The sequence below is a fragment of the Haemaphysalis longicornis genome, unplaced genomic scaffold (genome assembly GCF_048455015.1).
Source record: "Haemaphysalis longicornis isolate Haplotype H1 unplaced genomic scaffold, Haemaphysalis longicornis Haplotype H1 scaffold_456, whole genome shotgun sequence".
NCBI lineage: Eukaryota > Metazoa > Arthropoda > Arachnida > Ixodida > Ixodidae > Haemaphysalis > Haemaphysalis longicornis.
The window spans coordinates 7,127-32,909 of NW_027526377.1; the positions used below are offsets into that span (position 1 = coordinate 7,127).

At 49.6% G+C, this 25,783-nt stretch overlaps 1 long non-coding RNA gene across 1 annotated transcript; it reads right to left on the minus strand.

Moving 5' to 3' along the window:
* Positions 1-1,970: 1,970 nt before the first annotated feature.
* LOC144137685 (uncharacterized) lies at positions 1,971-23,418 on the minus strand (the record flags this gene model as incomplete). Its single annotated transcript, XR_013315705.1, has 6 exons — positions 23,286-23,418; positions 17,082-17,180; positions 7,206-7,265; positions 5,999-6,040; positions 2,134-2,154; positions 1,971-2,037 (listed from the first exon to the last, which is right to left on the minus strand). It is a non-coding gene; the product is annotated as an uncharacterized LOC144137685 (long non-coding RNA).
* Between the last annotated feature and the right edge of the window lie 2,365 nt (positions 23,419-25,783).

A 25,783-nucleotide genomic window follows, 5' to 3' on the forward strand; every position in this document is an offset into this window, starting at 1 on the left:
TTAAACATGAACAGTTCTTTAAAGGGGCCACGAAGACAAAATGCGAGTTTGGTTCATTCAAAGGGTTGCCTCTTCAGAATCATGCTGACTCCACTTTTAACTTAAACTTCGCTCAAATAAGCTACATAATTAGAAAAAGGGAATGGCCATGCGATCCACTAGCTCATTTCCCGCAACAGTACCTATGATGTCATACCAGCCAGCTCTGCGATTGGCGGAGGCCAGCAAAAGCAAACGCAAATTAGGCAGAACTTATAAGCTTGCCGAACGAGCAATTTGCGCTTAAATTTAGGGCCCATTATTTTTAAGGCAGTAAAGATGGCGGGACAAACAGTGGAAGTTACGAAAGCACACGCAAAAATAGAAGTACCGATGCGTACTGCTGTTGGTACAGCGCGCACTTTGCTTGCTCGGTTTAGCTGCACAGGACTGCGGGGCTTCGGGGTTTTCTCAGACGACACTGGCCGATTGACGCAAGCCACGGGCTCAATTACGGGAACATAGTTGTCCAGCGTCCACCATGTTTCACGAAACGATTATTGTCTTCCTGAACAAAAACAAGTCAGGTTTAAATGCGGTAAAAAACAAACCCAAGGTAGAAAACAGCTTACCGCAATATGGTGGTACCATCTAGGTTTACTAACCGTAAGCAAGGCTTCGCAATCGGCTGCAGAGCAGTCGGTTCCTGTGATGTCATTGCCGACCACGTAAACCCATTATTTAGTGGGAATATCAAAATTTTAACTTAAAGATTAATTTCGCAGTGAATAAAACATCGTTTACATCAGGACAAGCACCGGGGGCACTATAAAACACGAAACCTTTCGAAAAAAAAAAATAAACTTGTATTTTGTCTTAATGGCCCCTTTAAGATCGCTGTACCATTTAATTTTCGCCGCATTCGTGAGCTGTTCATCTCATCAAACGTAGTCATAATATTGATAGCTTGGGAGGATATGCACAGCTGGTGGACACAATGGCTTTACATAGACGTAGATGCACGCTGACATGCAACCTTTCCTCGGTTTCACAAAACGGTATTCTTTGTTTCGCTCACAGAAAATGAACAAAGAAAAGTGTTAAACACACCTGCAAGTCAACATGTCAAAGAGCTCGATTAGGCTTACCTGGTTGTTGTTCCTGCCCTGCAATAGTTCAATGACCATATGAAAGAGGGCCGAATAATGGACCCCGAATAACATGTTTAAATAATGCGCATTGCGTTTCAAAATGGACCAAGATAGGTGATTCACACGTAAGTCACTCAGCCGTTTACGCCCTTCCCCCAGGCACATGACCAAGTATTTCTGCGTGTAACTTCTACCAGTGTCTCATAAAATAGCAATAAGTACATGGGTGGTATGGCATATGTGTCCTACGGCCAATGCATCATGCCGGAACTCCTTATTCTATGACAGAATGACAGTTCATGCTAGCTTTGGTGCAATAGGGTGCGGTTTTAAAGGGACCATGCGGTACTTTTGATAAGCCCTTTCACTCTTTCCTTCGCGTCGGGGACCACTTCGAAAGCTATAGTTATCGCCAGCACGGAGCGGCACTGCGTGATTGGCTTGTCGCACCAGATGCGCCTTCCATTTCTGCTTTGTTTTTGTGTCTTTTTTTTAAGTTGCTGTCGAAAAGCGTTCATTGCTGCAACTGAAGGAAAATCGACCAGCAGCCGCTAAGCCTGCGTGACGTAATTCGAGCAGTCGAAGACGTCAATACTGGAAAAGAGAAAAAAAAAATGTTCTCAGCGAGTTTACAAGTTATCCGACGGGCATAGAGCAGTAATTTTTGGCTGAGATACTTTGCGACCCCCTAATTTAAGTATACTGGTTGTGTTTGGTGACTACGTTCTGCAAGCTTTTAAGATCTCAAAAAAAGTTGAAAAATATGTTCCAGGGTCCCTTTAGGGAAAGGACAACCATGAAAGCAGTGTCTACGTAGAAGGTCCGTCGAGCACAACTCACGGAGTAGAAGGCAACTCCTCTGCAGCAGTTTCGCGAAATGCACTGCGCCTGCGTCAGGTTCACCGTGCTGGGCAAAAATACCTCGGTGTGAAAGAAAGCATCGTAGGTGAGCATCGTTGCGCAAAATGCAAGGCAAAAATAACTGCCTAAAAGTGCTACGTACCAGATCGAGGCATATCTGAAGCTGAAGGAGAAAAAGCGAGTCATTACACTGACAGTTGATAAGGGACCTGGGACATTTAAAATGTGTTAATTACCGCATTTAACCGATTCTAGGCACCCCCTTTTTTCAAGATCCCGATTCCCAAAGTGAGAGGGGTGCTTATATTCAAAAAACCTAAGTCACACCTCCGTCCCCTGCCCCTTTTTTTCGCGGCCGTTTCTCGACGAGACGGGCGCAAGCAAGAATGTTTTATTTGACCAATATTCAACAGAAAAATAGGTGAAGGCAGTGAACCCGCCGCTTTCGTACGATACCCAGTCACCTTCACTACCGTTCGAATCCGCTGTGCCGCTTGGGCCGCTCTCAGTATCCCCCAGAAGGTCGTCTTCTGTTCCGTTGAAGTGTTTTGGAATTGGAAGCTTCATAAATGACTGGGCCACAACGTGAAAACTCGAACCCGCTTCCACGCGTCTGAAATACACCCTGAGATGGTTGCTTAGGAAAGGGGGTGCTTAGATTCGCATGCAAACTTTATTTTTTCCAATATTTGACCCCGAAAATATTGGAGGGTGCATAGAGTCGCGGGGTGATTAGAATCGAGTAAATACGCCATAGGAAATAAATTATATGGTTAGGGTAAACGCTCTCTGCTGGATGATCAACAAAAACTAACTGAACGAACAAGAGACAAACCAGGGTTCATGCTTAGGAGACAACCAGAGTGCGTAAACTGGGTGGATTTGCGGAGAAAAAATGTTCTGAAGGTAATTATTTCATCCTTGCGTCAAGAAAGCAACAGGAAATCGACATGGAAAAGCCCCAACACTAAAGTGGAACATAAAATTGGCTCATCATGCGTGTCTATCTCGGTATTGTTCAGGATGTTAGGTAACGTCGAGAGCAGCGACAAGACGATGGCGAGAAGCAGAATTGGGCTGGGTCAGAGAAACACGACGACGGAAGCGAACACCAGTCGACAGGACGCCGCAGTTTAGCCTCTTAACTAATTCGCGGTCGTATCGGGAGGGAGGGAAGATTGAGTAAGCTAATTGAATAACAGTTTTTTTGGCGGTTCTATTGTAATGACAGTCAGATTGTCGTGTTGGATGCTAAAAATGGTCTTACAAAATCGAAGCCGGAACATCTACCGGAGTTCGCCAAAATACGCTTCGCCCATCAAGGAAGCGGAGGGACTTCGGTTATCGGCGGCTATCGACTATTCTCGAACTTTTCCTCGCAGCTAACGGGGCTTGCAGTCACAGTATCGAAATTTCCAGGTTGTGGCAGCGCCCCTTCAAGTGGAGGATCGTCGTCACGTCGTGGTATATAGCAAGAAGGCTTCAGGATAGAAACTAAATTCCATTAGTGATTAGTTTTCTCAAAACTACCCACAGCAATTAAATGCATTAGAAAATTTGAGGGCCTCAGAAATTTTTCCCTCCCGATTATGTTCGCAAAGTAATTACATTGCTTGTAAATTGCAACTGGCTGTCCTCGATAAACAGGAGACACAGCAGCATCGGTTGTTGCAACTCAAGGCACTTTGACACCTTTTCGGAAGGGAAGTAGCAAGCAAACTTCAAATCATTCTCTCCAGCTTGCGTGATCTTTCAGCCAGAACCATTTTAAGTGCAGAGCACTTTAGGGCCCGAGCTTGTCATCGTAGCTCGTCGCGGCCACACTATCTAGCCACCGCAGTCGCCGCAGTCACGGGCGTCACGCACACAAGAGTCCCGCGGCGTAACGCCCCCAAACGGAGGCTTCGAAAAGCTGCCCGCTTGTCCCTAGATTCAGCCTTCCGGCCAACAGTTGATTGATTGTAGGGTTTAACGCGCCGACGCAACGCAGGCGATGAGGGGCGCCCACGGAGCAAGAATAAGATAGGAGGGGGAAACGAAGCTTCCTAGCGCGGCCAGATAATAAGTTCCCGTCAGACGTTAAGCTAACGGCATCTGCCGCGGGTGAAGGAACTGCGCGGCCACCGCGATCGGCACTGCACTGCGCAGCCGCGGAATGAGTTGCGGCTGCTATCAGTTCGTCCATCAGGTGCCGCTAACCTCTCCTTCGCCGTCGCAGCTGCGAAGCTTGGCATTCCGCCTTGGTTTTCATTGTGACATTATCTGGTCGCTCGCACGCGCTTTCCGCAATGGGCCGTTTCGCCTCATATATATTTTAAGAGCGAATGCTCTTTATAAGCGACCCCAAACCATCCACCGCCGGCGTCGGCGGTGGCGTCCGCAGTGCTCCTCTATAAAGAAAAACAGCATCCGGCGCCAGGTTTCGATCCGCGGACTTTGCGGCCGCAGCGCGACGCTCTACCGATCAAGCCACGGACGCGACGGTGATATCAGTGTTGACGCGCCTTATATCTTTAACGCGTTCAAACTACGTCGTCAGCGGCGTGCGTTGGCGACTCAGCGGCGTTATAGCGGCTTGATAACTGCGTGGTGTACACGTGATACTACAAACCCGATGGAAGAGATGGAAGAGAAGGCAGCGAGGCGGTGGGCTGCGGGGGCCGAGCGCAAGCGCCGCAAGCGGGCCGACAACCGTGCATTCGCACTTTCACTTTCTCCCCCTCGGGGAAATGCGGGGGAATTTTTTTGCTCCGTGGGCGCGCCGTAGTGGAGCGCTCCGGATTAATTTTGACCACCTGGGGAACTTTAACGTGCGCCGATATCTCGTACACACGGGCATTTTTTTCCGACGAACAGCTAAGAGGATACTTGAAGAAGAGGTTTGTACGGGCAGAACCGTTCAAAATTCCTGGAACCGCTAGCACTTGTCATACATGTCCCCATATTTTAGCGAAAAAAAAAAAAACTGCAGGTACATTTGAGGCAAAATATGGGTAATTAACCGGCAGTCCCCGCGTTCATTTAGTTAGAAATGTTGGTTGGGTTGGTTTTTACGATAGTAAGCGAAAATAGTGGCCACCAAAGACAGAAAAAAAGAACGCGTTAAATATGGCGCAGAAAGCATCCGGCAGGTGTGAGATGAAAGAAAGCGCAAAAAGAACAGAACTCCCGCTCGTGTTGTTCCAGGCAGAACACGAGACACAAGGTAAACAACAGGATGCAAGCTCTCCCATGAGAAGGCGCGCGAGCACTGCGAAGGCGGGAAAATTGAATTGTGTTAATTGAACAAACCAGTGTTCAATTCACCAAAGCAGGAGTGAGACAGAGAGGGGAAGAGTACAAGGTGTGGTAGCAAATAACAGAGAACGGCGCCACAGCCTCTATGGCGAATAACTTCTCTGCACTTCCGACGTTGAGTGGAACTGCTTGAAATTTTTAAACTGGGCTTCCCGTCCCAGCCCGGCCATCGACACAGAGAGCTGGGTGAGTTTTTTTACGTTGATCTTCGAAAGGGCGTTAAAGAAAGGAATTGTCGAAAATTAAGCCTCATCGTTTGTTCATCCCTCCACCTCCGTTCGAGTCATTGTAAAGATGAACCGGCACGACCAAGAGGTTTGCTGCTAGACCCGGTCCGTGCCTGCAAATAATGTTCGGTGCGCAAGACGCCTGTTTATGACACTCGAGAGCCCGGCTGCACGGGCGGCGTCTGCGTATAGCGCCTGGTCTGAGACCGGTAGCATGAGCACCCCAATAAACGCGATGTCTTTGCTGTCTACATTAGTGGCTTCGACCTGCCGCCTCACCATGCGGCGCAGCAGCCACAATTACTCGCAGCGCGAAAGTAAACGGATCACTCGGCTGCGTTCAGTCGGAAGTTGATGCTTTCGGCCGAACTTGTATGCGCGTAACGGTCTCCGATTTTCTCTATCAGTGGAAATAAACTCCCACGTGCTGTAAGAATGTCTTATCAAGGAGTTCCTCAATCAGGGAAAAAAGGAGGTGCTTACCGTATCTCGGAAATCTTCTCTCGAACATGTACAGCAACGCGTCTGCGTATTTGAAACCCGAGAACATCGACATTAGGATGAGTGCCAATTCTTCGACGGCCGGAGTACTACCGCGGTGTCTGATCATGGCGTGCCAGGCTTAGTGCACACATTGCACTCTCCACTGCCTTTTCGCAGCCCGAGGTACACAAATCCGTGCCGTTAAAGCACCCCGAATCTATGTCCCGAGAAAAACCAGCGGGAATGATGCTTTGAATTTGTGGATAAGCGAAACTGAAAAAAAAAAAAAAAATCGAGTTTCACAACGCTGAGTGCGAGCGGCAGCGCTGGAGCGGCGAGAAGGCCGCTCGGTGATTCCAGATATCTTGGTCTCAAAGTGAAAGCACTGGTATACTCGGTAAGTCGAAACGCCGGCGTCCTGCGGAAGCAGCGAACGGCACACGAAATGCCGAAGGCGGATGGAGACGATGGGGACATCCACGATTTATACTGTGATGTTAGTATACGGCATGTTCAGTTATTTTGCCGAGTTACGTCATTGCGTTATGAATCGCTGAGCTTCGTGCTTCTGGGTGGGGAAGTCCCAAGGCACGCAGGACGATAAATGGGCCGTCCTAGATGCTGCTTTTCTCCGTCATGCAGTATTGTGACGACACTGCGTTCCCTGATCGTAAGCAGCGCTCACCTCGTACTTTGGGGATGCGCAATTTTGCAGTGGCTCGAGTCCTCCCGTATAACTGCATAGTGCGGTGTGTATTATACCGTGTTTACTCGGTTTTAACCACCCCATTTTTTCACGATTGCGAGGCCCAAAGTGGGGTGTGTGTATAGATTTAAAAAACCATAATTACTCCCCCCCCCCCCCTCCGCCACTTTTTTTCGCTGCCGTATCTCGATGTGATGGGCGGAAGGAATAATGTTTTATTTGGTAAGCATTCATAGAAAATTTGGTACAGACAGTGAATCCACCGCTTACGGCTGATACTCAGTCACCTTCACTACCTTTCGAGAAGTGTTTTGTGATTGAAAACTTCATATATGACTTTGCCACAACGTAAACTCGGGCCCGCTTCCACGTGCCTTAAATTCACCTTGCGATGGTTGCTTAGAAAACGGGGGGCTTAGATTCGCATGCAAACTTTTTTTTTTTCAATTCCTTTTACCGAAAGTAGTGGAGGGTGCTTAGAATGCAGGTATCGTGACTCACCTCGAAAAGCGTTGTGTTGGACCTTAAACAGAAATATGCCACTCGACTAGGCGACATCACCTGCAGGAGAAGCATCAAAAGGCGTTACCATGCTCATTAGCATTCCCCCCGAAATGCCTCCTCGCAGCACAGCAATAGTGGGTCTGTTATGGCTTAAGAATGGAATGATATGGTATTCGGTAAAAGTGGGCCGAGACAAAGCGCGCCATGCTCGCCCACGCCGCTGCAAGGGCCGCCCATTGGCCTTTCACATTTACACCCTCATGCGTCTCGCGGTTAAACCATTCGTGCGTCAGTGAGACCGTTTGCGGCCTGTGGTTACCAGCGCAACCGAGCACTGCTGCGGTGGCAGCCAGAAGCTGGAATAAGGTGAAGCGACAACTGGAGGGTGGAAACGAGGAGGCGTCCCGGTAGCAAAAAAAAAAAAAAAAACAAAAAAAAAAACACGAGGATACCGGTTTTATTCGGAATTCGGATATAAGGCGAGGTTTTTTCCGAAATTCGTAGTCTCAGTCATACCTCGCGCGCGCGCGCGCGCACACACACACGCACACACACACACACGCACGCACGCACGCACGCACACGAAAGCAAGTCTCTTTGCTGATTGCGTTGCTGAGCACGAGGTCGCGGGTTCGATTCCCGGCTGCGGCGGCTGCTTTTATGATGGAGGCGAAAAGCAAAAACGCCCGTGTGTACGAGATTTCGGCGCACGTTAAAGATCCCCAGGTGGTCAAAATTAATTCGGAGCCCTGCACTACGGCGCGCCTCATCGCCTGCGTTGCGTCGGCGCGTTAAACACTACAATCAATCAAGTCTCTTTGCTGAAACGTTGGCAACAATCGTTCTTTTACCTTGTTCAAAGTTTTCTTATATATATATATATATTGTAAGGAGGATTTATTCCAAGGCCAAAGGACTGGTCAGCTCAAAGTCAGCTCTAGGAGTCAGGAGCACGAAGTCCGCTCTGCAGTGTTGGCCGAGAGCAAAAGCGAGAGGCAGCTTCTTCTTCCTTCCAAGCGTTCGCGATGCGGCTGCCGTCTATTGTTGTCACTTGACTGCGATGATCATGCTCTGTTTCGGCACGTACCCTCTCATGGCGAGTGGACAGTGCTTCCTATACTCGGGTTGCTCCTTCGTGAATTGCGCTGGCGACGGGCATCCTTACAATTGCCCCCGGGGAAAAAGAGCCATCCTGGCGATCAGGGAGTCGAAATGGTGAGGGGCTCAACGTAAGGCTTGAGGCGCTGGACATGTACTATATCACGGCCGCGGCGTCGGTGGTCGGGTGATGGGGCAACAGGCTCGACAATGTAATTGACAGGGGAGGTGCGTTTGATGACACGGTAGGGACCATCGTATCGCGAAATGAGCTTACTGCTCAATCCAGGAGCAGTCGTTGGCACCCACAGCCAAACAAGTGATCCGGGTAAGAAGCTTGGTGCAGAGGTCTTTTCGTCATGCTGTGTCTTCTGTCGTTGTTGGTCTTCCTTGGTTAGTGAACGTGCCAGTTGGCGGCATTCTTCGGCGTGTTTCGCAACGTATGAGATGGGCGTGCACTCTGAGTCATCAGGGCTATAAGGAAGTATTGTGTCCAGCGTACAAGAGGGCTCGCGTCCATACAAAAGGAAAAACGGAGAGAAGCCAGTCGTGGCTTGCTTGGCGGTGTTATACGCATATGTAACAAATGGAAGGATGGTGTCCCAATTAGAATGATCAGATGCCACGTACATTGCGAGCATATCCCCTAGCGTCCGGTTGAAACGTTCGGTGAGACCATTGGCCTGTGGGTGGTACGCTGTTGTGGTGCGATGGATGGTTCGGCAGGCTGTGAGGAGGGCTTCTATAACTTCAGACAGAAAAACCCTTCCTCTGTCACTGAGTAGTTCTCTAGGCGCTCCATGTCGTAGAATGAAGTGCCGAAGGAGGAAAGAGGCAACTTCAGGCGCAGTTGCAGCCGGCAGTGCTGCCGTCTCTGCATATCGGGTCAGGTGGTCAACAGCCACAACAACCCACCTGTTTCCAGCTGCCGTGCAAGGGAGAGGCCCATAGATGTCGATGCCGACGCGGTCGAAGGGTCGTTCTGGACATGGTAAAGGTTGTCGAGGTCCAATTCCTTGGCGAGGTGGAGATTTGCGGCGTTGGCAGTGAACACAGGAACGAACGAACTGACGAACAAAACGGTACATGCCGCGCCAGTAGTACCGCAGGCGCAAACGTTGGTAGGTTTTGGGTACACCAGCATGGGCGCAGTGCGGCTCGTCGTGAAAATATGCGCATATTTGTGCACGTAGGTGGCGTGGAATTACTAGGAGCCACTTGCGACCTTCGGGTTGGTAGTTGCGTCAAAACAGCAGACCGTCACGAATGGCAAAATGCGATGCTTGCCGGCGTAGATTTCGAGATGTACCTTTCGCCGATGAGCCTGACAGGAGTTTGAAGATGGAGGAAATCCAGGCGTCTTTCTTTTGCTCGGATGACATGGACTGTATCTCCAGTGGTGAGAGGTAACAATCGGTAGTTGAGAGTCGCTCACTTTCATGCGGCAATGGGGAGCGAGAAAGGGCATCAGCGTCATGGTGCTTCCGGCCTGACCTATAGGTAACGCGAATATCATATTCCTGGAGTCGCAAAGCCCAGCGTGCTAGGCGACCGGACGGATCTTTTAGTGAGGACAGCCAGCAAAGCGAGTGGTGGTCCGTAACAACCTCGACAGGGCGGCCGTAGAGATACGGGCGGAACTTTGCAAGCGCCCAAACAACAGCTAAGCATTCTCGCTCTGTCACAGAATAGTTGGCCTCGGCTTTTGTTAGCGTACGACTTGCGTAGGAGACCACATACTCGTCATAACCTGCCTTCCGTTGTGCGAGAACTGCCCCCAAACCGACTCCGCTCGCATCGGTGTGAATCTCGGTAGGGGCGTCGGGATCGAAATGGCGCAGGATTGGCGGAGATGTGAGGAGATGACGCAGTTTAGCAAAAGCGTCGTCGCAAGCCGTTGACCACTCAGAGATACTGCCTTCCTTGCTGAGGAGCTGTGTCAGTGGCGCGATGAGGGATGCAAAGTTCCGTACGAAGCGGCGAAAATACGAACACAGCCCAATGAAGCTGCGAAGGGCCTTCAATGATGTCGGCTTCGGGAACTCTGCCACAGCACGCAACTTGGCAGGATCCGGCAGCACCCCCGCTTTAGAGACAACGTGGCCGAGGATGGTCAGCTGTCGGGCAGCAAAACGGCACTTCTTGAGGTTTAGCTGCAGTCCTGCGGTAGTTAAGCACGTCAAAATTTGCTCAAGTCGGATGAGATGTGTTGAAAAATCTGGAGAAAAGACCACAATATCATCCAGGTAACAAAGGCATGTCTGCCATTTGAGTCCACGGAGAATGTTGTCCATCATTCGCTCGAAGGTTGCAGGCGCATTGCAGAGGCCAAACGGCATGACGTTAAACTCATAGAGGCCATCTGGAGTAACAAAGGCCGTTTTTGCACGATCAGCCTCCGCCATGGGGACCTGCCAATATCCTGAGCGTAAGTCAATTGAAGAAAAAAACTCTGCGCCTTGAAGACAATCGAGGGCGTCATCGATTCTTGGCAAAGGATATACGTCTTTGCGGGTTATCTTGTTAAGCCGTCGGTAATCGACGCAAAACCGAATAGAACCGTCCTTCTTCTTGACAAGCACTACCGGTGACGCCCATGGACTCGTGGATGGTCGAATCACACCACGTTGGAGCATGTCCTCGACTTGTTCGTCAATTTCGCGGCGTTCAGTAGGAGAAACACGGTAGGGACGTTGTCGTAAGGGTGCGTGACTCCCAGTGTCGATGGTGTGTTCAACAGTGGTGGTACGCCCGAGGCCAGTCTGGACAGAATCAAAAGACGTCCGAAATCGGTGCAGCAATGCAAGAAGTTGGTCTCGTTCGGACGACGAAAGCTTGTCATCAACGGCGCGAAGAAAGACATCTGCAGACGGTTGGGGTGTCGCTGCTGCAGGAGCGCAGAGTCCACTGACGTCAAGGGTTGTTAAATCATCTGGAAAATCCACATTCACAACAGAAGCTACGGTCTCGACGTGACCGACGCACTCTCCGCGTTGCAAGGTGCAGGGACATGAGCCGTAGTTAGAAAGGAGAAGTGTAGCTTCGAAACTCCTACGTAACCTAGACGGATGCACCCTAGACACCATCTTGAACCTCTTCAACCACCACTGGCGATCTGGCACCCTCCCCAATTCCTGGCGCCATGCCAACATCTCCCTGATACCGAAGCCCAATAAACCCGTCAAAATCGAACACCTCAGACCGATATCCCTCACGTCGTGTCTAGGAAAACTCCTTGAGCACATTATCACAAGCCGCCTCACAACCTACCTAGAAGATCATGACCTTCTCCCACACAACCTCACCGGCTTCCGCCCCGGCCTCTCCACTCAGGACACCCACCTTCAACTGCACAATGACCTACTTCTTTCCCCATCCAAGAGCGACAGTGCGGCTATCCTAGCCCTCGATTTGCACAAAGCATTCGACAATGTCTCTCACGCAGCCATCCTACGGTCTCTAAATTCCCTCAACCTGGGATCTCGCACTTACTACTATGTCGCCTCCTTTCTCAGTAACCGCACAGCAACCCTTCGCCTAGGGCCCCTTACCTCAGACCTCTTCCCCCTACCACCAGTCGGCACACCTCAGGGTTCGGTTATATCCCCCCTTCTCTTTAACCTCGCTATGATCCCTGTGGCCACCGCCCTACTAACTATCCCCAACCTACACACTTCTGTATACGCCGATGATATCACCCTCTGGATGACCAGTGGCAGTGATGCACACATCGAAGAGACGCTGCAGCTAGGAGCAGAAACTGTGAGTACAGTCGCCCGCACAATCGGTCTATCATGTTCACCGCACAAATCAGAACTTCTCATCCTACATCCCACCCGCCCACGCCCACCCACTGCGCCCCCCATCACCGTCTGGATTGACAACACACGAGTGCCTATCGTCCCCTCCATACGTACACTTGGCATCACTATACAAGCTAACCGCGGCAATACGCTCACCTTTCAACGACTCCGCTCACACACACTTCAGACCATAGGACTCCTCAGACGTATTACATCTCGGCACCACGGCCTCACGGAGCCCGAGCGACTTCGGCTGCTCCATGCTTTCGTAATTAGCAGGTTCACGTACCACCTCCCATACTGCAGGCTCACCGTATCAGACAAAGCCAAATCGGACTGCCTTCTCCGCAAAGTCTATAGGGCTGCTCTTTTACTTCCACCAAATGCCCCTACCGACCGCCTCCTTCAGCTTGGTGTACATAACACCACGTCTGAACTCATCGAAGCCCACCGCACGGCCCAAATCCACCGACTGGCCCGCACCCACACTGGGCGTTCCATACTCGCTCGACTTTCCATCTCAACCCCTATCCTCCCCCCATCCTCCGTCCCCATCCCTAGAGAATTTCGCCAACTCATAAGAATTAAGCCACTACCTCGCAACTCTCACCCCACATTCCATGCGGCCAGACGTGCTGCGCGCGCAGCGAACCTGCAACGCCTGCACCCCCCCTCACCTCATACCATCTACGTAGACGCTGCTAGCTACCCCTCCCGATCTGCATTCTCCATAGTAGCGCTCTCCGAGGATAGCACACCTCAGGACTCCCTCACTGTCCTTACGAGTTCAGCCACAGCGGCGGAGGAGGCGGCCATATCCCTCGCCCTAGCCCAAGACCCCTGTCCAGACACCATCCTGTCAGATTCACAATCCGCAATCAGAAATTTCCAAGCTGGCCGGATATCCAAAATTGCCCTCCAAATTCTACCCCGAAAACCCCCTCCTCACCCCGTGGTCTTGTTGTGGGTCCCCGCCCATACAGGAATAGGTGCCAACGAGGCGGCCAACCGAGAAGCTCGAGCTATGACCACCCGAGCAGGCCCTTCGTTGGAGACCAACCACGGACTTCCTAGCTCCCGGGACATTCTCATCTCGTACAGGGAAATCACACAACATTATCGCCTCCTCCGCCGCCACTATCCCCCCCCGCACCCCAGCCTCACACAGGAGGAGGCCAGAACCTGGCGCCTCCTCCAAACGCACTCCTTCCCCTGCAGAGCCTCCCTCTCCCACTCACACCCTTCCCTGTTCCCCTCCTCACTCTGCCCACTCTGCGGCGCCCGGGACTCTCAACTACACTCTCTCTGTGACTGCCCGCGCTCCCCTTTTCCCCCTTTCCCCACACCCACCCACTGGGAGCAGGCCCTGCGGAGCTCGACCCTGGAGACCCAGACCACCCTCGTCTCCAGGGCCCAACAGGTCGCGGAAACCCTTTGGGCCACCGCCACCTCCTCCCCCTGACCCAGCCGTAAAATAAAGTGGTTCTCTCTCTCTCGCTGTTGCGGATTGGAAGCAGGGAGAAAGGAAGCGGAAGATTTCGGCGCTGGTAGAACAGGGTAGAAGGCGTAAAGAGTACTGTCGCATTGGACAGAGAGGGGCACGATAAAGAAGCAAGGACGGCGGAATGAGGAGGAATGCTAACTTCTTCCGCGAGGACCAGTTTTACGGCAGAACAAGCGGGCGGGTCATCAGCGGTAGGATCTATGGACGGGAAGAGCTCTACTTCGGCACGGCCACAGTCGATTACAGCTCCATGTTGGGAAAGGAAGTCCCACCCCAGTATTACATCGTGGGAGCACGAAGGCAGGACAACGAACTCGATAACGTATAGGACGTCTCGAATAACGGCACTGGCAGTGCACACGCCGAGTGGATCTATGGGATGAGCCGTAGCAGTCCGCAATAAGAACCCGAGGTGCGGCGTCGTGACCTTCTTTAAGCGGCGGCAGAGTTTGGCGTCCATGACAGAAACGGCGGCTCCAGTGTCGACAAGGGCTAAGATTTCGGCGCCATCTATGACAATACTAATGATGTTTGCGGGAGAGGGAGGAGGTCTTGGGCAGATCGACGACGACGCAGTTCTTGCCTCCGGAACTGCGGCGCCTAGTTTTCCGCTTGCGTTGGGGTAGGACGACGACGCATGGGCGACAGCGAGCGTCGTCGCGGGGACGAAGATCGGCGGCCGGCGAAGTCACGGCTTTCGGAGGGCATAGATGTCACCGGCGAATACGCGGCGCCCTCCTGAATGAGTTGCGATGGGGCGTAGGAATAAGCCGTGGCAGGGTTGCGTCCAGTTGTCATACTGCGGCGGCAATAGCGGGCCACATGGCCAGGAGCCCTGCATGCAAAGCAAATTGGACGATTGTCCAGCGTCCTCCAAGGGTTAGTGAGTTGCGGACCAGAGCATACCGGGGGGCGTACAGGTACGCGGGGCTGCAGAAAGACGGGGCTTTGATGTATGTACCTGGCTGCGACTTCAGCATAAGGTCGCCGTGGGACAGAGTCAAGAAAGGTCGGTGGAGCGGCCATCGGCATGGAGGGTATAGAATCGGCATAAGCCAGAGTTGTGGTGACTGGGGCTGTCGGCGTAGCGTCGGAATAGGGCACGGGGGCGACAACAACAGGAGTTGACTGCAGTGCAGTTGGAAGGGACTGAGCAACTTGTTGTTGGACAATGGTCCGGAGGTCAGGGCTGAGGGAAGATTTACGCTCCGGAACGTTTGGCATTAGGGACAATTGACGAGCCACTTCCTCGCGCACAAACTGCTGGATTCGCTGAAATAATGTACCATCACTGTCGTTAGCAGCCAAGCTGGACATAAACTGATCTTGTACGACGGGTCGCCGAGTGAGAGCCCGCTGCCTACGCAGCTCGTCGAAACTCTGGCAAATGGTAACGACCTCTGCCACAGTTTGGGGGTTTTTCGCGAGGAGCATTTGGAAGGCATCGTCTTCGATGCCTTTCAGGATGTGCTTGATCTTGTCCGTTTCGGGCACAGATCTACGACGTCCTCGATGTCGATATATATATATATATATATATATATATATATATATATATATATATATATATATATATATATATATAAATATATATATATATATATATATATATATATATATATGTATATATATATTGAAGCGTGGTTTATTGGACCACTAACGAGCAGTTAGAGCTGCGGAGAAGCCGAGGTTCTTCGTGCTCAGCAAGCTATGTCCGACGCGATCCTCGATCGGCCCGTGCCCAAGCGATGCTTCTGCCTCCTCGTCGTCGGGCGTGCACCAAGCCGAATATCCCCAACGGGGAATTGTCCTTGCATGGTTGCCTCTGACAATTACATCAATCGCGTCCATAATCAACGCTACAATATATATATATATATATATATATATATATATATATATATATATATATATATATATATATATATATATATATATATATATATATATATATATATATATATATTTTACTCTTCAAACTGCACCGCGCCTTACAATCGTGACCGCCTCAGAAAAATCGAATAAATACGGTACGTGATTTCAGCAATCGGGGTGCGGGGTGTGGGGCCTACCTTTTTTTTTAAAGATCACGTACTCGTCGCCTTTGTTCACAAAATTCAATCTACGTGGCCCTGTTTAAGTTATCGGAAGCTACTTTTATCACACGCCAAGCCACTGACCTCCTCAAAGGAGGCATCTATGGTAAGGACAGGATGAAAAAATCCGCGAGAAAACAGGGGTTTGTTGGAGGGGCTAGGATCACAAGAAGCCAGTGGCGGATTTTGTAGCCAGCCAATCAAGTTCAAAATGATAACCAAAAGAAAGGACCAACCGATGTGCCTTTTACTATTATGCCCGTTCTCGGCTGTTCGTATGATGCGACACTTTGACGCTGCCACCGCAATACGGTGGCACGTTGAGTCAAGCACTAGTCATTCACTGGTCAAGGAAGAAATAGTCGTTCGTTTATTAAAGCCTTAGCATGCACTGGAGAAGATTTACGCAGGGAATGTACTGCGGCCTCAGTGGCCTCTGCCCAGTGCAGGGTGCCAACAAACCGTTGTTGCTGGTTTCGCTCTCTCAGATGACCGTCAGCGCCTTGAGGGCACGAACGGTCGATGCCGCAGCATCGTTACAAAACATTTTTGTTGCGTGAACTACACTGGCCGAGGTTGAGCAGTTTCGCGTGGCTCCTAGAGAACCATGCTGCGCATGCGCGAGGAGCAGTGACGTCACACGGCGCACAGAACGTTGTTCACTGCCCGGCGTCTCTCACACACCCCACGCGCCCAGCGTCTTCGGCGACCTCCGTTCCGCACGTGGCGGCCCGGTACACTTGATGATCATGCGTGGGGTGGCCGGGTGTGCAACCGATGGCGCGTGCGTCGCAGCAACACCGACGTGCGCCTGTGGAACCAGCTTAGCTCTGGGGCGATTGGTGACGCTGCCCTAGAGCCGCTTGATAAATATGCATATGTCACAGAATGCGTATACCGTGTGTGTGTCATTGAAGCAGCAGTAAGCATGATAATCCAGCTAATCCTAGACAACCAGGAAAGCTAAGAATAGATTAATTGATTGATTGTGGCGTTTAACGCGCCGACGCAACGCAGGCGATGAGGCGCGCCGTAGCGGAGGGCTCCGGGTCAATTTTGACCACCTGAGGATCTTTAACGTGTGCCGAAATCTCGTACACACGGGCGCTTTTGCTTTTCGCCTCCATCAGAAAAGCGGCCGCCGCGGCCGGGAATCGAACCCGCGACCTCGTGCTCAGCAAAAGCTAAGAATAACCAGCTGAACCTTAACTCTCGCTACGTATATCCTGGCACGGCCGAGCTAAGCCACTGCTAAAGTAACGCTATCGCTTCTTACATCGTGAGACCGAAACGTTAGCGTTATCTGCAACGCTTTCGGTTGTAGCAGTGAAGCCCTTTGCACTTCTTCCCGTGAAAATGACACGCTTCTCACCTTAAAGAAGATGGGCGCAACCAGGATTGGCGAAAGGAGAAGTAGGAACTTGACACAGACGCAGTGCTGGAACATTCTTCGGGGCACGCGATCATTTGCCTGGGAAAAAGGCGAGGGAGGGGTGCCTATAGTGCTGCCCCGTTTCCCCAGGCGAAGGCTTTGGTGGTGCAAACTGCCTTCCTTGTTTGGCTGGGGAGCTACTCGGGTAGTCTCATGACGCGGGGTATTTTTGTGTGTGTGTTAGCCTTGAGGTGCTCATCACCAGCAATGTGCGAACCAAGGCGATGAAACAAGTACATCAATGCACTAGGAAACGCTGGTTATAACTGATATTTAACGGAGAGACACGAAGAAAGAGACGGAGAAGCAGTGGTTTATTGAATTGAATTAGCTCCAACAGCTAATAGACATTGTTAACCTCTTTTTTTTGCTTCCATGTATGTACATGAAAGGTACATCCACTGTATGTCCACTGTATGTCCCCTGAAGGGTTCATCCAAATTGCTAGGAATGCTGATGTGGATAAATAAATAAATAAATAAATAAATAAATAAATAAATAAATAAATAAATAAATAAATAAATAAATAAATAAATAAGCAGAACGAGGAGCTAGTTACTCCTACGTTTAGAGCCACGTAGCTGTTTGGATGAGGCAGGTGGAATATCAAAGTGTGGAGCCTTGTTACGATAGCGAGACGCCTCCCCAGCACATCGAGTCACCAGAGACGTCCTCAAAAGCACAACCGGCATCAACTACGTGTCTAGAGCGCATGGGCTCCCATGAGCTGGACTACAGTGTGCTCGGAAGTACGAGGAGAGCAGTATTTGTTAAAAGACGATAGTCATTCTGGGGCTACTGACGCGAAATTGTTGGTCTGTCTGTCTGTCTGTCTGTCTGTCTGTAACTCGATTCAGCCAGCCGGCCAAAGTGAACCAAAAGCTGCACAATAGATTTATATACCCACAGCCAAATCTAAACGTCTAAGTCCGCGGTGTTAATGTTCATACTTGCCAACATTGATGACCGAGAACAAGACATTAGGTAAATATGAGGCAAAAGATCAATACCGAAGAAATATTTGCAGTGTTCCTTTGTGACAAATTCATGGATGCTAGATTTTTGTGATAGCAAATAAAATACTGCATCCACTGCACAAAGGTTGCACTAGATAGTTGCCACGTTCCGGCAGTCACGAAAGGTTGCACTAGATAGTTGCCACGTTCCGCTTGGAACGCACGTGAAGTAAGTAGGGTGCCTCGATTCACGTGCGTCTCCGCCGTACGGCAACGCGGTAAACTTAAATTTACTTGAGCAAACCGCTAGCGTGTTTATCTCGGGAGGAGCGTGGCGGGAGAGGAACGGCATGAAAGGTGAGCGGGAAAGAGAAGGGAGATATTTACTTGTCAGGGGCGCGAGACGAGTATTTGTGTTTCGTCGACATTTGCAACGAAGTAAGTAGATACGCGGCTAATTTTATGACAGCGGAGCTGTTGCACAAGCCGTAAGTTTGGTTTTGCAGGAAAAACTACCAAGAAAATGCGGAGCAGTCGGGATCGCCTGCCTCGCGGCGACCGCCGAGAGTTCCCGGTACAGGCAGAGGCTTTAGCAAAAAAAAAAAAAAAAAGAACTTGGTAAGACCGTGCGGACCAAGAAAATGCCGAGCGCTCGTGAGTGCGTGCCTCGAGGTGACCGCCGAGACCCCGCTTTAACAAAACAAACAAACAAACAAACAAACAAACAAACAAACAAACAAACAAACAAACAAACAAACAAACAAACAAACAAACAAACAAACAAACAAAAACAAACACAAACAAACACAAACACAAACAAACACAAACAAACAAACACAAACAAACAAACAAGCAAACAAACAAACAAACAAACAAACAAAGACAAACACACACAAACAAACAAACAACAAAAAAACTCCAGCATTCTCGTCAAGCCCAACCGCGCATGTAATCCTTCGCATCAGGAACACGGAGATATCGATGCCTATGACGGTGACTAGTACTAGCACAGGGGCAAGCAACGACGGAAAAGGTAAATAACCAATTTCAAACTCGTAAAAATGCGTGGTGACGTGCCCTTCAATGCTCCCGTATACAGAAATCCTGCAGCGTCGCTACGGTTCATGCCTTGGACGACGTAGTGCTAGCTTCGCCACTTGAGATGGTGGATGTCTACAATGTTGAGGATTCCTTTGCATCCACCGCTCACCGCGAAGATGACGACGACATCTTCGGTGCATATGATGACGATTACTAGCACTGCAACTATGAAAATAAACAATGATACTGAAACGCATACTACACTAAACCCCTTTACATGGCATTTAAGATTACGAGAAAGCGTTTGATTCGGTATTCACAGCAGCCATGCTAGAATCACTAAAGGACCAAATAGTAGACGAAGCCTACATAAGACTTCTAGAACACATATATGAGGAATGCACGGGAAGGATAACCTCCACAAGCAAAGCGATACATTTGATTTCCGATCCGAAAGGGAGTAATACAGGGAGATACCATCTCACCAAAAGTATTCACAGCATGTCTGGAGAGGGTATTTAGGAAGCTTGGCTGGGAACACACAGCATTAAGGATAAACGGGGAATACCTGAGCCGTTGGGATTTTGAGGACGACATAGTATTGCTGAGTGAGACTGCAGAACACCTGCAAACAATGCTTGAGGAACTACAATCATAAAGCACGGCCGTGGGGCTAAACATAAATATGAATTAATCTAAAGTAATGGGGAATAAACATGCCAAAACCGCCCTCTTCAGCTTAGGAAACGAAACGCTGGAAAAAGTAAAAGATTATAACTACCTCGAACAGATGGTTAGTGCTGACCCCAAACCACGAAAGAGAAATCCGGCGCAGAATAGGTATGGTTTGGGGAGCACTCGGCAAGCACTCCCCAATAATGTTAAGTAATCTAACTGTGTCACCCAAACAAAAACCAACAACCAGTGCATACTGCCGGTGATGACATACGTAGTTGAAACTTTGCACCTTACAAAACAGCTAAAAAGCAAACGTAGGCCGGCTCAACGGACCATGGGACAAATAATGATCGGAGTAACACTTAGAGACAGGAAACGAGCTTCCTGGTTCAGAGAACAAACTAGAGTAGAAGATACCGTAGTTCAAATAAAGATAAAGGAATGGACTTGGGCTGCCCATGTAGTGAGACGAACCAATTAGGGTAACAGAGTAGATAGATACCAAGAGACGGGGCTAGAACGAGGGTAAGGCCATCAACCCAATGGAGGAATGAAATAAAGGAATTCGGGGGTAAAGTGTGGACTTGAGCATCGCAGGACAGGAGCGGATGGAGGGCGATAGAGGCATCCTGCAGTGGACCTGAGTATGCTGATGAAGAAGATGATGATGATGATGATGACCGGACGCGCCGCACATATTCATAACAGCGTGTAGATTTCGCCGTCCTAGCAACTCCAAACATTAATTCGCAGCAGCCTTCTCCAGGTGGGATCCGAACCCACGACCTCCAGAATACCGGTCTGGTGCGATAACAACTACGCTACCGGCGGGGCGATTTTCGTCCCCGCTTTCTGGGGTATTTATGTCAATGTAATTTTTTCCTGTGCTTGGGGGTGGTAGCCAGCGCCACTCTGACTTCTCGGGGTGAAGGGGACCTTCTTTTAATCCCCGCGCCGTGACTCGAGTGTCTACGACATGTCGAGAGTGGCCAACCAGCGTTAAACCCTCTTCAGCTCCGAGGTTTTCTTGGCTGCCAACCTTTATTTCTGTGTTATTTCTACGAGCCCCTCATTTCCTAATCTGATTCGCTACATGCATAGCGAGGGCCTCTGTTCTGGCAGTCTTGGTGCAATAGGGAGCTTAAGAGGGTTTAACGCTGGTTGACCACTCTCGACATGTCGTAGACACCTCCCCAGTCAGAACCGTGTAACGCCCTGCATTTGCACAAAAATAGATAATAGGCGGAAGTGAATCGGTATAATAGCGTAAATAGAGATCATTGATGGAACGAAATTTCGAAACACCAAAAAATTCAAAAAAATAGTAAAAATAAGATGTTTGCAAAAGCGAACGGAGAAAATAAACATTCTTATACATCTTAACAACAAAAGCGAAGGCTGGTGTAAAGAAGCTCGAAAAAGAACGTTAGAAATACGAATAAAAAAATCTCAGGACCAGACGAACACTGCACTACGCTTCGCGTCTGCGGGAAAATACATGACCATTTCGAAAAGAAAACCAGCGCGAAGAAGATACAGGTTTAAATACAGCTCGTGAAACTAAAGCTGTTTCTCGAGAATAAGCATGTATGCTGGGAGTTAAGCCCTAGGCCAAAAAAGCCTTTGCCAAACTTCAATTCTGGGCACTCGAAGATTGTGAAGGCTATTATAGCTGTCCATTTCTGATTGATTGTGGGGTTTAACGACGCGCCGACGCTACATAGGCGATGGGGCGCGCCGTAGTTGAGAACTCCGGATTAATTTTGACCACCTGGGGATCTTCAACGTGCGCCGAAATCTCGAACACAGAGGCGTTTTCGCTTTTCAGCCCCATCTGAAAAGCGGCCGCCACGGCCGGGAATCGAAACCGCGTCCTTGTGCTCAGCAACAGAACGCCTTAGCCACTGGGCCACCGCGGCGGGTAGCTGTCTACTTCATGCAAAATGTTCTCGCAAAATGCTGTGTGCATAGATACTCAAATAGTTTTTGAGCACGCAAACCGAAAGGTTGCGGATGATTGGCTACGACAATCGGGTCCTACGTCTTGCGGTTGGAAAAGTTCTGGAGTACGTGAAGTGTGGATCTCTACCGCGAGAGGACCATCAGGATAAAAGAAGAAAACAGTTTCTGCCATGCCCTATGTGCACAGATTGTCAAATATATTAAAGAAAGTAGCTGAGCGGTGCGGGGTAAACATGTTGTTCTCGGCGCCAAACAATACCAAGTCCAGTGTACAAGAGTATTGATAAGAAGATAGCCGGAGCGGCTATGCATGCACGATGCGACGTCGAGCATGTGACTCTATTCGTACCTTGCAGCATGACACTGGTGTGTCTGATACCTTTCTCATGCTAAAAAACAAAAACCAGGTAATCTTGCGCTCAAGCGCAAGCTTGACTGACGAAGCTGTTGTATGTAAGCACTGTCGGACACATAGTTAAGACTTGATTGACGACATGGATGTGATCTATGGCTGAGTACGCTTTTCTAAACCCCAGCCTGCTCTCTGGGTTGTTGAGAATCCAGGCTGTCACCGGAAGCGTCCAGTAGGGTCCAGTAGTTGCACCGGACTACCACCGGGCACCGTATACCGGGACGGGTTCCCCGCGCTGCTAAAGCTCTCCATTGCGGAGTTAGGCGACCATTTGCTGACAAAGGGGCATAAACAGTTTCGCAAAACCAATGTCAAGGAAGACACGGTCAACAGCCCCTTAGTGATCTCTAGATTTGCTTCGCGCCAGGACGTAGACGAGAGCGCTCCCACAGAAAAGGCCGCCGCGACCCGGGCGTTTCCATGTCCTCGCATGCAGTCTAGAAGGCTACGTGCTTCTCCAAATCTGTAGGAATTTCCACAGTCATAGTCGCTGTACAGTCGAACCTCGTTATAACAAAAATAGTGTGGGGGCAGTAATGTAGTTCGTTACATCCGATTTTCGTTGTAGCAGTAGAGTTAGAATCGGCTCAAAACAATCGGCAGGCTGGCTCCCGCAAAAATCATTGATACAGACACGCAATATTTTAACCTGGGAACCCACTATAAACAAGGTAACACCTTTTTAAAGCTAAAAAAAAAACAGAACATGAAACGTGAAATTATAACAGAACAAAGATCATTTGACAAAACAGGCCTGCATTAGGAGGGGTGTCATCTTTGTCTGGTGGCTATTCGCAGAGCTGAGTAGGATGAAGTTTTTCAGTTTCCACGAAGAAAAGGGTCTTTTCTACTTGTGTAGTTTCAGACACCGGAAGATTTTCCAAGTAACGTCTCTGCCGACTGGCCAATATTTCTTCGTTATATCTGATATCGCGCGTGGCCCTCGCGGTTTCAGTTTCGTGACAAAAGAAGAAGTGTCATTGAAATTAGGCGTGACCAACCAAAGTTCGCATTTATTTCGCTATATCCGGTAATTCGCTGTATTAGTGTCCCTTTAACGAGGTTCTACTGTAGTACGATCTCTTCAAAACTCACCGGTTGACGCTTTTCAAACGAGAGTCCAAATTCAGCGCACAGTCCGTAGGAGAACACCGGGCTAAACGCTGCCCACTATGAGAAAGAAGTCCTGAAGTAAATTGTACCAAGCTTCCTGGCGCGGGGCGATTTTTCTTCTCAGCTGCGGTTTCGTTTCGCACGGCACATTCAAGCGGCTGAGCAAGCGGCGTTGCACCGCACGCGAGAAGCCGCTTTAATCGGTGTCGACTCTCGCACTCGATTGCGGCCTGAATTCGTGCCTATGCTGAAGAAGTGGCCGAAGACACCTTAGCCTACAAAACTAGGCACGCAGATCTACTTCCGCAGACAACTCCCACGGCTCTTTTCGATCTCGCAGTGCTTGCAGCTGTCGTAGCGAGCCTCTTGGAAGCGTAGAATATGAAGCAGGTCGCGTTCAAAATGTTCGCAGTCTCTGCGGTTCAGTAGTACCCGCCCAGTTCCCTTCATCCTGCTGCGCTGAATGCACGCAATCTCGGCACTACAGGTGTTAAGTTTATATTTGTAACTGGGCCATCTCCCCTAACATGAAACCTGGGAAGGGGCGAAGCATGCAGTGCATAAGTGTATTCTTGGCGCCTTGGCGTTTTTACCAACAGAGATGAAACCGTTGGGGGGTAGACGTATACAGCTTCGCTGAAAGTCTCTTGTCTTTGAAGCACGAAGCTGTCTAGCGCGAGGCGTAAACGAGTGTCCCGGTGTTTTTTTTTAGTACGTGTTACGTTCTAGCGAGAGGCGTATACGAGTTTCCCAGTGTTTTAGTGCCATGACTGCATGAGACGACCAATACGACGACGATAGGAGACGCCAAAAGCTCCAGCCCTTGAGGGGCTTGGCCCCTAAAAAACTGTCTGATGATTACGATACTCCCTAATGCGGAATTTGTGCGCAGGGCGAAGTGCAGACTTCTTGGTGACGGTGCATACTTTCTGCGTCTCACGAAGTGATCGCCGCATCTTTCATCCTCCTCTTTCCTGCACGCTCTATCTTCACTGGTCTCTTCGTTCTTTCGGTTATCTTGCAGCTTGTCGCCGCCGGTTATAATGTCTCGCGCCGTCTCGGCATACCGGCCTCCCCCTCGCACTTTCGCCATACTTTCCTCCTCTTCTTTCCGGCTCATTGCATCTCGAATGTCTTCGGTGTGCCCTTCGTTCGCTTGATTACAACGACAGACGACGGCGCCGTATGGGCACTTAAGTGCTGCGCGTTAAAAATAAAAAAAGATCATGCTCAGATCCAGGGTTGCCAGGTCCTCAGAAGAAAGAGTAGCCGGGAAAGTGTCAAAAGTAGCCAAAAAAGGCGCCACCTTTGTGTTAATGTTTGAAAGGGTGCCAGAAAAGTTGCCATTTTCCGAAAGACGATGTTAGTAAGTGCTTTTTGATTACCTTCGCGGAAGAAAAATGCAGAAATTCTGTGAAGATGAAAACAGTACCACAAATTTTATTCGTTTTATGTGCTGCGGGTAAGCGACAGCGTTTGACCGCTGTCTACAAAAAAGTTAAAATATGCGGATTTAGGTGAAGCATTCAAAGGTTGTGAAAGACTCAGAATGAGCGTTTGCTGCCCACCATGTTTCGCCTCTTTACCTGCCTGGTTACATTCCCGCGCCTAGTATACATCGTCAACACACTTCCCACCAGTCTGCACGACATTTCAAGCTCCCGTAAACTGCTGAAGCATTACACTTTAAGCTTATGTCGTTGCTTCAAGGATTTGACGCTATTCATACCACACCAGGTGCCGGATAGTAGAAGGAGCAAGGCAAATTTCGATTTGTGCCGGTAAGTAGCGCTGTACGGTCGTGTGAGTGACTGATTTGTTGGGACCTGTTGTACACTTTGCCGGATAAACGCCTTCTGCCTAAAAGTTTGTCCTGTTTTGTCTCAGCAACGAAACTTCCTGGCTGCCTTTTATAACTGTTTTCGACAACTTTCAACAACTTGTTGACCTGTGTGCAGGCGTGTGTTGACGGTAATGCTTAGGAGTAATTGTAGCACTTCAAAAACATTTGTGCAGCGGGGTGTGTGCGTTGCTACTATCTCGAAAAAAAGGTGAAGATCATATCCCTAAAAGAGCGAGAAGCTATTACCATGTACAGTCCTGTGAACTGGACTGTAGGAGGTGAAGAAAGGGGTTTATTTGGCACTATATTAGCAAAGAGGTACAATGGCTGCCGAGCTCGTCGATCACAGTTCGTCAACGTCCTCCTCTTCTATCTCCGTGATTACTGCTTGATGATGATCGGAAAATGTGGTTTGGCTTGAAGATTACTGATGATAACTTACTGCTTTGCTAACGTTGAGGGTGACATCACAACATATATAAAGTAATGGCGGCACTATTACCCCCGGAAGAAAAGCCTGCTTGTATTCCCTGGTCACTGAGAAGCTCGTGTGGTGGCTTACCTTTGCTGCTCGTCTCCAGAAGCTTTGTGTAAGATCGACAAACAAAGTGATTGAAGCTTCGCGATTAACCCACCA